At 49.5% G+C, this 14880-nt stretch overlaps 1 protein-coding gene and 1 pseudogene across 1 annotated transcript in view; both read left to right on the forward strand.

Annotated features, from left to right (window-relative positions):
- LOC117886991 (zinc finger protein 445-like) overlaps positions 1 to 14880 on the forward strand; it is a 731357-nt gene that overhangs the window by 699297 nt on the left and 17180 nt on the right. The window lies entirely within an intron of this gene.
- On the forward strand, positions 1995 to 13566 carry LOC117887463 (annotated as a pseudogene).

Raw genomic sequence — 14880 nt, forward strand, 5'->3', positions numbered from 1 at the left:
AAGCTGAAAAATAGAAATCACACAGGCCCAATTATTGCATTCCAGTTCTCTGGCTCCCAATCAGCACCTAGGTCCAGTTCAGTGAAAAGTTATTTGAAACTCTGCTCACTATAGAAAATGTTCTTCTGAACCCCAAAGGGTCAGTCACATTGCCAGGTCAGTATTAGTTTGGATCTTACCCAAAATACCAGGCTGCCAGCCAATCCTTTAGTGTGTAAAACTAAAGGTTTATTATAAAAGAAAAGGAAAGAACAAGGAGAGAGTTGTTAAATGGTAAAGCAATCAGGTACATACATAAGACTTCAAAGTCCATATGTCAGGTTCTTAGCAGTATTGGTGATTTTGCCGGCTTGTAAAATCCCTCTGGAACACATCTGAAGCTTGGATGCATCATTCAATCCATTGTTCAGAGCTTCAGTTTGCAGAGAAGTTGCTTGAAAGGTAGGAAGCAGTATTATTGAAGACAAAATGGAGATGATGCATCTTTTTTTTTATATTCTTTTTGCCATGTGGCTTGTACTTCCTGTGTCCCAAACACAAGCTTTACAGCACATGCCATGGAAAAGCCTAAGGCTACATCTACACTACAGGGGGGGTGTCGATTTAAGATACGCAAATTCAGCTACGCGAATAGCGTAGCTGACTTTGACGTATCGCAGCTGACTTACCCGCTGTAGGGACGGCGGCAAAATCGACCTCTGCAGCTTCCCGTCGATGGCGCTTACTCCCACCTCCGCTGGTGGAGTAAGAGCGTCGATTCGCGGATCGATTGTATAAATCGATCCCCGAGAGGTTGATTTCTACCTGCCGATTCAGGCGGGTAGTGTAGACCCAGCTTTAGAGTTCTCTTCCATAGCCATGCCAATACATGACTCGCTGATTCATCAGGTGTAGCCCCTGGTTTCTTTCAATGGATCCATTGTACAGCTGATGACCCTTGATGGGCCATGGAACAGGCTAATTAGTGCTGATACCAATCCGGCTGAGGTGTCACACAGAAACACAGCACAAGCTTGAAATATAGATACATCACACACATTCATACCTCACGATACAAAGATGATACAAACATATAAACGTGCTTATCATATTTGGCAAATTATAAAACTTTTCCACTAATACCTTACAGGGTATATCTGGTAAGATCATTGCACTTTTATAATTTTGGTATCAACAATTTGAGAAAGTGTCCCACATATTCCATACAGCGTCACAAACCTTATAGAAATGCTTCATTGAAAAATCATCCAAGTGGACACATTCCCATGGAACGTTTTGATTTGAACAAAATGGCATTTTCTGACAGGAAAATTGTTCCTTTAGAAATTTTTTTGACCAGCTCTAATTTTTATAAGTGAGTGACTAGAGGACAGGGCAGGCTGCAATATTTTGGAGGAGTTAATGTCAATTTGGACTCATCACAAGGTCCCTACCACATTCAGGATCCATTTTGATCAATTTCATGGTCATAGGATTTTTTAAATAATCAATTTCACAGCTTCAGATGTTTACCTCTGAAATTTTTATGGTGGTGTAACCATGGGGTTCCCAACCCAAAAGGGGGTCATGGGAGGGTGTCACAAGGCTATTGTAGGGGGATTGTAGGATTGCCACCCTAACTTCTGCACTGCTACTGGCTGGGGCACTGCCTTCAGAACTAGGGGGCTGGAGAACTGGCTGCTGGCTGGGCCCCCAGTTCTAAAGCCAGAGCCAGCACCACTGCCAGCATCAGCGCAGAAGTGAGGGTTTCAGGTTATGGTAGGAGGGTTACCATACATCCAGGTGTTCCCGTCAGCTTCCCGTCCCAGTTGCGGGTTGACAGCTGGGGTCACTGCCTCTCTGCCCTGGTCAGGGGATGACCATCACCCTCACTTCTGCTCTCCCTTCAGAGCTGGGCTTCCAGCCAGCAGCCGGGAGAGGTTCCCGGAGTTTGGTCTGAGCCGGCTTCAGGAGCGGCCCCTGCAGGGGAAGAGAAAGTATCAGCCCAGGCCGGTATGAAGCATGGTAGGAATCCTGGCTGGGGAGCCCCCCGCCCCTCCCCTACAATAGCTGGATTTCATGGGGGAGATCATATTTCACATTTCTTGACCCGTTTTTCACACTGGTGAATTTGGTAGGGGCCTGCTCATCACACTTCAATCAAAGATTCTTTTCAACCATAAAAAACAAAGAGCATGAGATCGCACCCAGAAAAGAAATGCCTAATGACTGTGACAAATTCAATCAGCCCATTTCTGACAAGAAGGAAATAAAACTATATTCCTTTCTGGTCTCTTTCCTGCACTAGAAGCCATGGCTGCTGCAAATCTAGCAAAAACTCTCCAGGATGAAATCACCTGTACCCGCTGTCTGGAGTAGGGTGACCAGACAGCAAATGTGAAAAATTGGGACAGGGGGTGGGGGGTAATAGGAGCCCATATAAGAAAAAGGCCCAAAAATCGGGACTGTCCCTATAAAATCGGGACATCTGGTCACCCTAATCTGGAGTATTTTAAAGATCCGGTGTCTCTAGACTGTGATCACAGTTTCTGCCGAGCCTGCATCACCCAGTGCTGGGAGGGATATGATACAGACGTCTCCTGCCCAGAATGCGGAAAGCTCTTTCCCCAGAGGAACCTCAGGCTGAACAGGCAGCTCAGGAATATTATGGAAGCAGCCAGAGAGCTCAGGTTGCAGTCAGGGAGGGAACCAGAACCAGAGACTGTGTGAGAAACACAAGGAGCCTCTAAACTGTTCTGCAAAGAGGTCGAAATCCCCATCTGCCTGGTGTGTGACAGATCCAAGCAGCACAGAGATCACACCGTGATTCCTGCAGAGGAAGCTGTTGAAGAATTCAAGGTATGAAAGGACCAACTGTTATTTTTATAGCCAGAGCTTTGGAAAAGTCACCTTCCCTCAACATTAGGGTTTCCCTGAGCCCCAGACAGCCACTCAGTTAGATTCCACTGGAGAGGAATGAGGGATTTCAGGCCTAAGTAGGTTTCCGAGCAACCGGTGGAGAAGTGTGGCTCTCAATAAATATCCCAAGGCTTACGTGTCGTAGTAAGAAGGAGTGAAGAACCCACACTGAACTTCTCCTGCTCCTGGTACATGGATTCCTGGGCAGTGAAGGATCCCCCTTCTCCGTCCCTCCCCACTTTGACCCCTTCCCAAAGTTAGGGTTGCCAATTTTCTAATTGCACAAAACTGAACACCCTTGCCCCACCTCCTGCATGCCCCTTCCTGGAGGCCACGCCCTTTCTGTGAGGCCCTGCCCCTACTCACTCCAGCCCCCCTTCCTCCGTCACTCATTCTCCCCCACCCTCACTCACTTTCACTGGGCTGGGGCAGGGGTTGGGATGCAGAAGGGGTGAGGCCTCCAGCTGGGGTGCAGGCTCTGAGGTGGGGCTAGAAATGAGGGGTTCAGGGTGTGGGAGGGGGCTCTGGGTTGGGGCAAGGGGTTAGGGTGTGGGAGGGGGTTCCGACCTCAGGCAGCAGGCATGAGCAGAAGTCCATGGCCCAGTCTCCCCTCCCTCCTGTGGGCTTGGCAGGGACATCAGAATCAGGCTTAGGGTGGCGACATCCCCGTGGGTGCTGTTTCCCCAATGGTGGGTTGTGACCCACCAGGGTGTCATGGGAAGTTGTTGATGGGTTGTTGGCTTGGTGCAGAGGGGAGGCTCTGATGGGAGAGGAGTGGCAGAGTGAGCCTCCCCCACACCCACACCCACCCCCAACAGCAGCTTTTGTCCCACAGGGCTGGGTTCAGCTCCCCACAGAGGGGTTATGGCTGCAGAGAACCCTGTGGAAAGATTCCAGCATGAACCTACTTGTCCCACCTGTCCATAGGCGCCAACTCCGTGGGTGCTCCGGGGCTGGAGCACCCACGGAAAAAAATTGGTGGGTGCTCAGCACCCACCACCAGCTCCCCGTGGCCCTGCCCCATCCCAGCTCACCTCCGCCTCTGCCTCCTCCGCCAGCGCGCCGCCGTGTCCTGCTTCTCACCCCTCCCTCCCAGCGCTTGCACTGTGAAACAGCTGATTCACGGGGCAGGGAGGGGGGAGGAAGGGGAACGCAGCGCACTGGGAGAAGAGGCAGGGAGGGGGGAAGGGATACAATAGGGGCAGGGAGGGGGCAGAGTTAGGGCGGGGACTTTGGGGATGGGGTTGGAATGCGGGTGGGGAAAGGGGCGGGAGGGGGCACGGGCCCCCACCGGTGCCGGAGAAAGTTGGCGCCTATGCACCTGTCTGGAGCATTTCAGAGAATCTGTCAGTCGGGAGGGTGGGAACATTTTCTGCCACACCTGCCTCACCCAATGCTGGGCTTAATCCGATATAGGCAGTACCGGTTTACAATGGCGCCAGGAGCCCATGCTCAAAAGGGGCCCTGACCCAGCCCGCTCCATTTCTGCTGTGCCCTGAGCTACTGGCTCCCCTCCCCGCCTCAGTCCCCCTTCCTCCACTGCTCTCTCCTCTCAGCCAGCCCAGGACTTCTCTCCACCCCCTGGCCCTGCCCGCTGGCTCCTCTCTGCCCTCCTCCCCCCAGCCCACTGCTCCTCTCCGCGGGCGCCTCTCCACCCCGTTCACTAGCAGCCAGTGGCTGCCTGCCAGTAATGGGGCGGAAAGAAGCTCTCAATTGCTGCTGCTCCACACCAGTGACCATGCACTTTGGGCTCCCCAGGGCCGGGGCCCACCTCTCCCTGCCACTCTGCGGAAGCGGCGGGTTGGGGAAGTCAACGACTGCCCCTCCTTTCTGCTGCGGGCATCACCTGTGCAGGCAGGCAGGGTTGTGTGGGGCCCTGGGGGATGGGGCTGCTCTGTGCTCCTGAGCTTCAGCTGTCCTGCCCCCTAACACTGTGCTGGGAGGGGGGATGCCTGCTCTGCACTGGCTCAGCAGGGCCCATGAGTGCGGACAAGGGCAGGGCATGGGGGAGTGGGGGAGGGTTTTGTGTTTTGGGGCGCTAGGCAGTGGCGGGGTCTGTGCAGAGGCATTGGGCATAGCAGGTTCGGGGGGTTGTTGGGCATAGGGAGTGCAGCAGGCGGGGGGCGGGGGGGCTGTGTGGGGCAGCACGGGACTGCCCCTGAGGGGAAGGGTCATGCTGGCAACACCGGGCCGGGTGGGCCAGTGTAGGTCTGGCACCTGCCAGTTTGTAAACAGTGCCCTTGCACTGGGCTGGGCAAAGCGGGACCACCCCCGCCATGCCATGCCATGCCCCATTTCCCTGGCTGGCCCCTCGCTCTGTAGACTGACCGCCATGCGCCATGGTCCATTGTCCCTATGGGGGCCCACACATATGTTTGGGGCCAGGCCCACAAAAGGTTAATCCGGCCCTGGATACAGGCGTCTCCAATCTGAGCAATAATTAAGAAAGGCCATTAGGAGGGAAAGATTCCTTGATAAAGGTTCCAGACCCAGCAGGAGATGAGGTTTCCCACTGGGATTCTGAACTCCTGTGCTGTTCCATGTAGGGCTAAACTCAGATGCCGGCCTGCACTAGAGGAGATCACTGTGCTAAACACTGTGTAGACACTGAGGACTTTGAGTGCACACACAAAAGGGCTCCAGCCAGAGCAGGTCCATGCGAAGTATGACTAGGATTAGACTGGATTGTAGCAAATCTAACCCCTGGGCGGTGCTGACCTGTGTCAGGCTGAAGAACCAGCCAAAGTGGATTCACTAGTCCTTACACTGCTCTCCCACAGCGCAACATTTTGAAATCTCTGGAACCCCCTTCTGGGAGCTTTGCTGGGAGCTGGGGAACAGCTACCCAGGCAGCATTAGCATGGGAAGGGTTCAGGACAGCACTAGGGCAAACACCAAACATTCTTGACAAACATGAACATGTCTAATGGGGTTTGCCCTAGTGCTGTGATCAGTTCTGCCCAACCAGTCCAGTCTCCAGGGCTTCAGAGCTGAAATTCAGTGGGAGTTGGGCTCCTTGGAGAATCCCAGCCCATATTTCGAGCCTTGGTGGTTTCTGGGATTTGTATCACTTTGTTAAACTTCCTCAAAAACAGGATATTTCACACACTGAAAGAAAAATCCAAGGATGTGATGCCAGTTTCATCTTGGTGTAAATCAATGGAGAAACAAGGTCAAACAATTTCAAGGAGCCTGAAAATGAAACACTCCCAGTGTCCATTTATATGACTCCACTTCCTTGGTATCTCTGATCATAGGCGCTGACTTTTATTTTTTCCTAGGGGTGCTCCAACCCCTCTCTGCACTGCCCCACCCTCACTCGGCCTCTTCCCACCCCTGCCCACCTGTTGCTCGCTGCTCTTCACCCTCCCCCAAGCCCCTCCCTCCCTGAGCTGCTGATCAGCTGTTTGACAGCACCTCCAACTAGCTGATTGGGGGCATCCTGACCAGCTGTGATTGATGGGTGCTGAGCACCCACTGTTTTTTTTCCATGGGTGCTCCAGGCTCAGAGCACCCATGGAGTCAGCGCCTATGTCTTTGATATCATAAACCTACCTAAAGAAGAACAGGAGTACTTGTGGCACCTTAGAGACTAACAAATTTATTTGAGCATAAGCTTTCGTGGACTACAGCCCACTTCTTCGGATGCACAGAATGGAACCTATATTGAGGAGATATATACACACACACAGACACACACACAGAGCATGAACAGGTGGGAGTTGTCTTACCAACTTTGAGAGGCCAATTAAGTAAGAGGAAAAAAAACTTTTGAAGTGATAATCAAGATAGCCCAGTACAGACAGGTTGATCAGAATCCTCATAAACCTACTGGATTCTCCAGTCATCGGTAATGTGTTTGTTTGTGTTGGAAAAGCTCCCCCCCAACACACACTCACTCCTAAAAATAAAAATAACACCACTCAAATCATTTTCTGTTTCTTCAGGAAAAGATTCAGGGCCATTTGCAGACTCTGAAGGAAGAGAGAGAAAAGCTGCTGGGATGTAAAGTGCGCAGAGAAGCCAGGAATATCTGGTAGGTGCCAGTTATAATTAACCTGTATTTGTAACAAGCCAGATGGATGGGCATTCTGAATCAGAGCAATGAGAGGCAGGGGCAATTTAGAGGCCAAATTCTGTTTTATCTCAATCAATTGGGTGTAAAGCAGAAATCCGTTCAGTGGGGAATAATCACAAGTAAAGCAAAATTAGTTGTTTTGGCAGAATTACTACTTAGGCTTACATCATAAACCGGAGGTTTTCAACTTTTTTGCATTTGCGGATCCCTCTGGAAATTTCAAATGGAGGTGCAGAGACCCCTTTGGAACTCTATAATCTGTATGTATAGTTGAATTCTGTTCAGTCAGTTTTCAGTTTAAGTCTTTTGCGGACTCCTTAGACATGTCCGCGAACCACAAGTTGAAAACCACTGCCATAAACTATTATTCTTATCTACTCTATATTTATTACTGTTAGCTTAATTAAACTCACTTCATAGGTTACAATTTACATTAATGAAATAATAGAATTTTGAATTAGAAAATTGAATGCACTAGAACACCTCCCCCCACCCCCAAAATACTTGGTCACTCTGCAGTTTCTCAGTTTTCAGCCTCTGTCAGCCCAGAGTTTGGAGGACGTTTAGTTATAACTTGAGGAATCCTGTTGTGCGAGCTTCGTTTACTGTTCTGAGTTCCAGCTTAAATAAAGTCACGTAATCCTGGGTGTGATGTGTTGGGTTCTCTCCTTCCACTCCCTTCTGGCTTACAGACCCTTTGTGCTCTGACAATTTCTCCAATCCTGTCATTCCCCTTGTATGCCTGAGGGTGCTGTCCAGTGATGTTGTTTTACAGTCCTTACTATTTCCTTATTTTTACTACAGCTCGCACCCTGCTTATTTCTTAAATCAGTTTCTCTTTAATTGCAGTTTCTCTTTTATTACATGTTATTTCCTTCACATTTCACTCTTGTGAATGATTGCTCTGTTGCTTCATGATCCTGGGATTTTGTGTGTGCACACACGCACGTCCACACATCCCTGCAGAGGGTCCAAAAAATCCTCTCCCTACGAAAGGGCAACATGATCCTCTTCAGATTCTAAACTTTCATTTCAATTAATGAATTAATTGCCAGATTTTGTGGCGGTGATCAGTGTGAACTGAATGTAAACAATGCAGAACTCTCTGCCTGAGCCTGCAGTTTTTGTGTGTCATAGTTTTATTTTTTCTCTCCTTCTGTGTTTGTCAATGTGGTTCTGGGCAGAGCTGGGCAAATACCAGATCAGTTTTGTTTCCGTTTTAACCATTTCTTTAATATATAAAAACAAGGAAATTTTATAACAAAAAGTAATTTGAACTTTAAAATCCTGGAAAAAAAATTAAAAATGGAAATGTTTTGATTGTTCATTCATTTCTTTTTATAACAAAACAACTGGGTGACGCAGACAGAAATCTATGAAAAGTTTCAGTGTCAACAAATCTGCATTTTCCCTGGAAAAAAAATTGAGTGCAGAAAATGTCCCCCAGCTCTAGTGCTGAGTCCTGCCCCCTGCTGCTTTGTATCTGCGTCTCTGAGGCCATAAATAATGCACGATCCGAATCATGTCAGACATGGGAACGTGCCTTTACGAGATTCTGGGGCCAAATAGAAAGGTGTGAGAAAATCCTCTCTCTGGTAACCATAGGATACTGTTCAGTGTCAGAGATGACTTAGAATCTGCAAAGAAATTCTCCCTCCTGCACACTCAGCGCTCTGCACGAGGACCCCATACTCCATCCATGTCCCTGACCAGCCCTTTCCCTATTTTTTGTTACAGAGAAAGACAGTAACAAAGGCCTAGTCTACACTATCAGTTTAGTTTGAATTTAGCAACGTTAAATCGAATTAACCCTGCACCCGTCCACACAACGAAGCCATTTATTTCGAAATAAAGGGCTCTTAAAATTGATTTCTGTACTCCTCCCCGACGAGGGGAGTAGTGCCAAAATCTATATTGTCATTTCGAATTAGGGTTAGTGTGGCTGCAATTCAATGGTATTGGCCTCCGGGAGCTATCCCAGAGTGCACCATTGTGACCGCTCTGGACAGCAACCTGAACTCAGATGCACTGGCCAGGGAGACAGGAAAAGCCCTACGAACATTTGAATTTCATTTCCTGTTTGCCCAGCACAGGAGAGCACAGGTGACCACGCAGAGCTCATCAGCACAGGTAACCATGCAGGCCGGTAATCGAAAAAAAGCACCAGCATGGAGCGTACGGGAGGTACTGGATCTGATCGCTATATGGGGAGAGGAAATCAGTGCTAGCAGAACTTCGTTCAAAAAGACGAAATGCCAAAACTTTTGAAAAAATTTCCAAGGGCATGATGGAGAGAGGCCACAATAGGGACTCATATCAGTGCCGCGTGAAAGTCAAGGAGCTCAGACAAGCCTATCAAAAAAACAAAGGAGGCAAACGGTCGCTCCAGGTCAGAGCCGCAGACATGCCACTTCTACGCTGAGCTGCATGCAGTTCTAGGGGGGGACCGCCACCACTACCCCACCTCTGACCGTGGATTCCAAGGCGGTGATAATCTCATCAGCCACACCTGAGGATTCTGCTGCTGAAGGGTAACAGGAAAACTGCAGCACTCAACGAGCTTTGCTTGGTATGTGGGAAAGGAGGGCGCAGAAGCCAAAAGACAATGGCTTACCATGGCCACTTGCAAGCCCAATTCTGTTTCCTGGACCTGCGTCTGTGATCTCTAGCAGCAAAGCCACAGGCACTCAATATTAAGAGGCAAAATGCGACCTTGCACAGAAATCACATGTGCTATGTAATGTGAATAGCGTTGTTCACCGTGAAAGAGTATAAGCATTGTTCTGTAAAATGTATCTTTTTAAAAAATTCTCTCCTTTTTTCCCCCTCCCTCCAGCAGCTGCAAATTTTTCAAGCCTCCCTCCTCCGTCCCGAAGGCTATCTCAGATAAGGCGTTGGAAAAAGAGGACGCGAGAGGAGATGTTCGCGGAAATCATGGAATCCACCCGCAATGAACAAGCTCATCTGAATGAGTGGAAGGACATGGTTTCAAAGTACAGGAAAGATGCCAGTGAATGTGAGGACAGGAGGGACCAACGTGAGGAGAGGAGAGACGCTCGAGATGAGAGGTGGCGGCAGGAAGATCAGAGGAGGCAGGATGCAACGCTGGGGCTGCTCCGTGAGCAAACAGACATGCTCCGGCGTCTGGTGGAGCTTCAGGAACGGCAGCAGGATAACAGAGTGCCGCTACAGCCCCTGTATAACCACCCTCCCCTCTCACCATGTTCCATAGCCTCCTCACCCAGATGTGTAAGAACACAGGGGGGTGGGAGGAGGAGGCTCCGTGCACCCTCCCATTCCAGCCCAGTGGACAGCCCAAGCAAAAGGCTGTCATTATTTTAACCTTTTTTTAGTGGCCTTTTCCTTCCCTCCGATCCTCCTCCCAAACTCCACCCGGGCTACCTTCTCAGTTCTCTCCCTCTTTTTATAATCAATTAATAAAGAATACATGATTTTTAAACGATAGTGACTTTATTTCCTTTGAAAACAAGCTATGATCGAAGGGGGAGGGTGGGTTGCCTACAGAGAATGAGTCAATAAAGGGGGTGGGTTTTCATCAAGGAGAAACAACAGAACTTTCACACTGTAGCCTGGCCAATCATGAAACTGGTTTTCAAAGCTTCCCTGATGCACAGCGCTTCCTGGTGTGCTCTTCTAATCGCCCTGGTGTCTGGCTGTGCATAATCAGCAGCCAGGCAATTTGCCTCAGCCTCCCACCCCACCATAAAGGTCTCCCCCTTACTCTCACAAAGATTGTGGAGCACACAGCAAGCAGAAATAACAATGGGGATATTGGTTTAGTTGAGGTCTGAGCGAGTCAGTAAAGTGCACTAGTGACCTTTTAAACAGCCAAATGCACATTCTACCACCATTCTGCACTTGCTCAGCCTGTAGCTGAACAGCTCCTGACTCCTGTCCAGGCTGCCTGTGTATGGCTTCATGAGCCATGGCATTAAGGGGTAGGCTGGGTCCCCAAGGATAATTATAGGCATTTCAACATCCCCAACGGTTATTTTCTGGTCCGGGAAGTAAGTCCCTTGCTGCAGCCCTTTAAACAGAGTAGTGTTCCTGAAGACGCGAGCGTCATGAACCCTTCCCGGCCAGCCCATGTTGATGTTGGTGAAACGTCCCCTGTGATCCACCAGTGCTTGCAGCACCATTGAAAAGTACCCCTTGCAGTTTATGTACTGGGTACCCTGGTGCTCCGGTGCCAAGATAGGGATATGGGTTCCATTTATCGCCCCACCACAGTTAGGGAATCCCATTGCAGCAGAGCCATCCACTATGGCCTGCACATTTCCCAGAGTCACTAACTTTCGTAGCAGCACCTGAGTGATTGCTTTGGCTACTTGCATGACAGCAGCCCCCACAGTAGATTTGCCCACTCCAAATTGATTCCCGACTGACCGGTAGCTGTCTGGCGTTGCAAGCTTCCACAGGGCTATCGCCACTTGCTTCTCAACTGTGAGGGCTGCTCTCATCCTGGTATTCTGGCGCTTCAGGGCAGGGGAAAGCAAGTCACAAAGTTCCATGTAAGTGCCCTTACACATGCGAAAGTTTCGCAGCCACTGGGAATCGTCCCACACCTGCAACACTATGCGGGCCCACCAGTCTGTGCTTGTTTCCCGGGCCCAGAATCGGCGTTCCATGGCTAGAACCTGCCCCATCAACAACATGATCTCCAAAGCGCCGGGACCCGCGGTTTGAGAGAAGTCTGTGTCCATGTCCATATCACTCTCGTGGCCACGCTGCCGTCACCGCTGCCTCCTTGCCTCATTTTTCAGTTCCTGGTTCAGCATAAACTGCACGATAATGCGCGAGGTGTTTACAATGTTCATGACTGCTGTCTTGAGCTGAGCGGGCTCCATGCTTGCCATGGTATGGCGTCTGCACAGTTCACCCAGGAAAAAAGGCGCAAAACAGTTGTCTGCCATTGCTTTCATGGAGGGAGGGGTGAGGCTGTACCCAGAACCACCTGTGACAATGTTTTTTGCCCCATCAGGCACTGGGATCTCAACCCAGAATTCCAATGGGCGGGGGAGACTGCAGGAACTATAGGATAACTACCTGCAGTGCAACGCTCCGGAAATTGACACTAGCCCCGGTACATGGACGCACACCGCCGAATTAATGTGCTTAGTGTGGCCGCATACATTCGACTTTATACAATCTGTTTCCAAAATTCGAATTCTCTAAATTCGGATTAATCCTGTAGTGTAGACATACCCAAAGAGACAGAAGATTGTGTCTGAATTTCAGCAACTGCGGCGGTTCCTGGAGGAACAAGAGCGACTCCTGCTGGCCCAGCTGGCAGATCTGAACGAGGAGATTGTGAAGATACAGAATGAAAATATCACCACACTATCAGAGGAGATTTCCCGTCTCAGTGAGCTGATCAGTGAGATTGAGGGAAAGTGTCAGAAGCCAGCAAGTGAATTCCTGCAGGTGAGACTGAGTTAGAAATACTCCAGATCCCAATACAGGGACAGGACTGCTCCTAAAACATGAGCACGGGAGTCCAGCAGTCAAGAGATCACAGTGTAATCTAGCGTGTGCATTCTGGAAATGTAAATTATTCTTCTTTGCAGACTCACAGACACATTGATATTAGAGATGCAAAAGCCCTATTAGCTCAGCGAATCCATGGCCCTGGGGCCGAGCCAGGGCCTCTATTCCCCACACTTGCTAAATCCCTTCTTTCAAATTCAAAGTGTGCGTCAGGTGGGACTTAGTTTTTTTCTCTCTCTCCCCTCTAGGATGTCAGAAGCCCCCTGAGCAGGTACGTGGCTCTCTCTTTCACTCCCCCTCACACTTCAGAATGCTGGGAAAGCGCTTTGAGATGACGTTAGCACTGCATCTTCCTAGGGTTCTACAGCAAAATGTGTGGGGAGGGTCACACTTTGGATACAAATCTCCCCAGTAAACTTAATGATGAGGTTCTCACCCTTCTACAGAAGACTGGAATTTCCCATTCAGTGTGAATGACTAACCAAGTATTTTCTAGACATGTCTGCCTCAGGCTAGTGGAGATGGAATATGGGCCTGTCACTTCTGGGGCCCTGGTTACCATTCAGCCCAGGGCAGCATAGGTCATACCTGAGGACTGTTTGGAGACCTGTGTGGAATGAGCTGGAGGGGGCGGGGGGAAGAGAGTGAGCTGGTTTTTCAGTCTAGTTTCTAGTGGCCAGATTTCTACAGCACTTCACATGGGAACCTCCTGTCCCCAGAGCAGGGAGGCCATGGAGTGAATTAACCATAAAGACTCAATTCCCCATTTTTCCCCAGATAAGCCCCAGATAATGGGTCCTTTGAAGGGAATGTTGCACGGCTGTGGCCTGTGCTGCACCTGCTCTGAGGCTGGGAGAAAGAGGAATTGTAACTCCAAGCCCATTAGAGCAGCGACTCACTAGAAATAACTTATGAGTCACTACATGAAATGTAACCATGTAAAACTGTTTCTCTCCAGGTGGGAGAAGGGGAAGTTCCAGCAGCCAGAGGAGATTTCTCCTGAACTCAAACTGAGACTCAGTGATTTCTCTCAGAAAACCGTTGCTCTAATGGAGACTCTGAGGAAGTTCAAAGGTACCTAGAAGGGATCTAGGAGGGGAAATTGGGATGAACCTTTGAGACTGTCGGAGGAGAATGGCTCTGGCCCATTGGTTCATAATTAGATTGTGCATCTATTTAATAGTTGGATGAGAATGTCACACACTTGGGGTGCAAATCACTCCCTTTGATTAATTCAAACTTTTATTTGTACCAGAAGCGTGCCTTGCAATTACAGTTACTATTAAAATAAGAAATGACAGACATACTGAAAGATGTACTGGCCAGTTGGCTTCTCCTGGGCATAGGTGGGTCATAGTGGATTTTTCCTATGAAACTCAGACTGTCATATTATACACATCTAAATTATATATTTATTCTTTTCCCAATCACCTTTGAGTGGTATGAATATTTAGTATCTTATACACTAGAACCCCACTATAACGCGCCCCGCGATAACACAAATTCATTTATAACACGGGGCGAGTCTGGCCCCGGCGGCTGCAGCAGGCGTGGGGTGTTTGGGGTCCACGCACCAGCGGCTTGCAGCAGGTGCGGCTCTCCCTCCGGCCAGAGCGCGGCCAGCCCCGCTCTCCCGGCGGGACCTCCGGCCGGAGTGCAGCAGCCCTGCGGCTCTGCTCTCCCGGCCGCAGCACGGCCAGCCCCGCGGCCCCCCATTCCCCAGCTAGCAATCCCAAGTGCTGCCCCAGGAATCGGGCCCTGCCGGCCCTGGCAGCAGGAAGGGCCGAGTGGACAGTGCCCCAGCTGAAGGAAGCCCTGGCCACCCCCCTTCTTTCTCCCCTGCTCCCTCCCTCCCCCTAGCCAGGGTGCGGAAGCTGGACACAAGTACAGTGGAACCCCGCTATAACGCGACCCTGCATTTACCGCAATTGAATTTTTTGGACCCCAATGATTGCGTTATAGCAGGGTTCCACTGTATAACTTAGACACTAAACATACATGAACTTTTTAATTGTCAGAGCTTTTGCTGTCCAAACTATTTCCATGTTATTATTTTCTTTTCTGATTGGCTAATTACCACTGATTATGCATAGGTCACTTTGATCCTGTTCTCTACATAGAAGTTTTGGACTTTGCTAACTGCTCCTTGGCAATACGTTGTGGGTGTCTGTTGTCTCTAAGCACATTGTGTGACCAAAACATCTTGTCCCACATAGGATCTTATGAACACATCACGGCAACTTAAGGAAACATTTATCTTATGTCAAGCAAACTGCTAACCAGGCCATGTCACTCAGTATAAATGCACAATCTCGGTCTGTCAAAGCTACTGCATAAGAAATTACCCTTGTACCAACCATCTCCCTGCCTCAGTGTCCACATGGATAAAATGATTT

Source organism: Trachemys scripta, chromosome 14 (genome assembly GCF_013100865.1).
Source record: "Trachemys scripta elegans isolate TJP31775 chromosome 14, CAS_Tse_1.0, whole genome shotgun sequence".
In the NCBI taxonomy this organism is placed as follows: Eukaryota; Metazoa; Chordata; order Testudines; family Emydidae; genus Trachemys; species Trachemys scripta.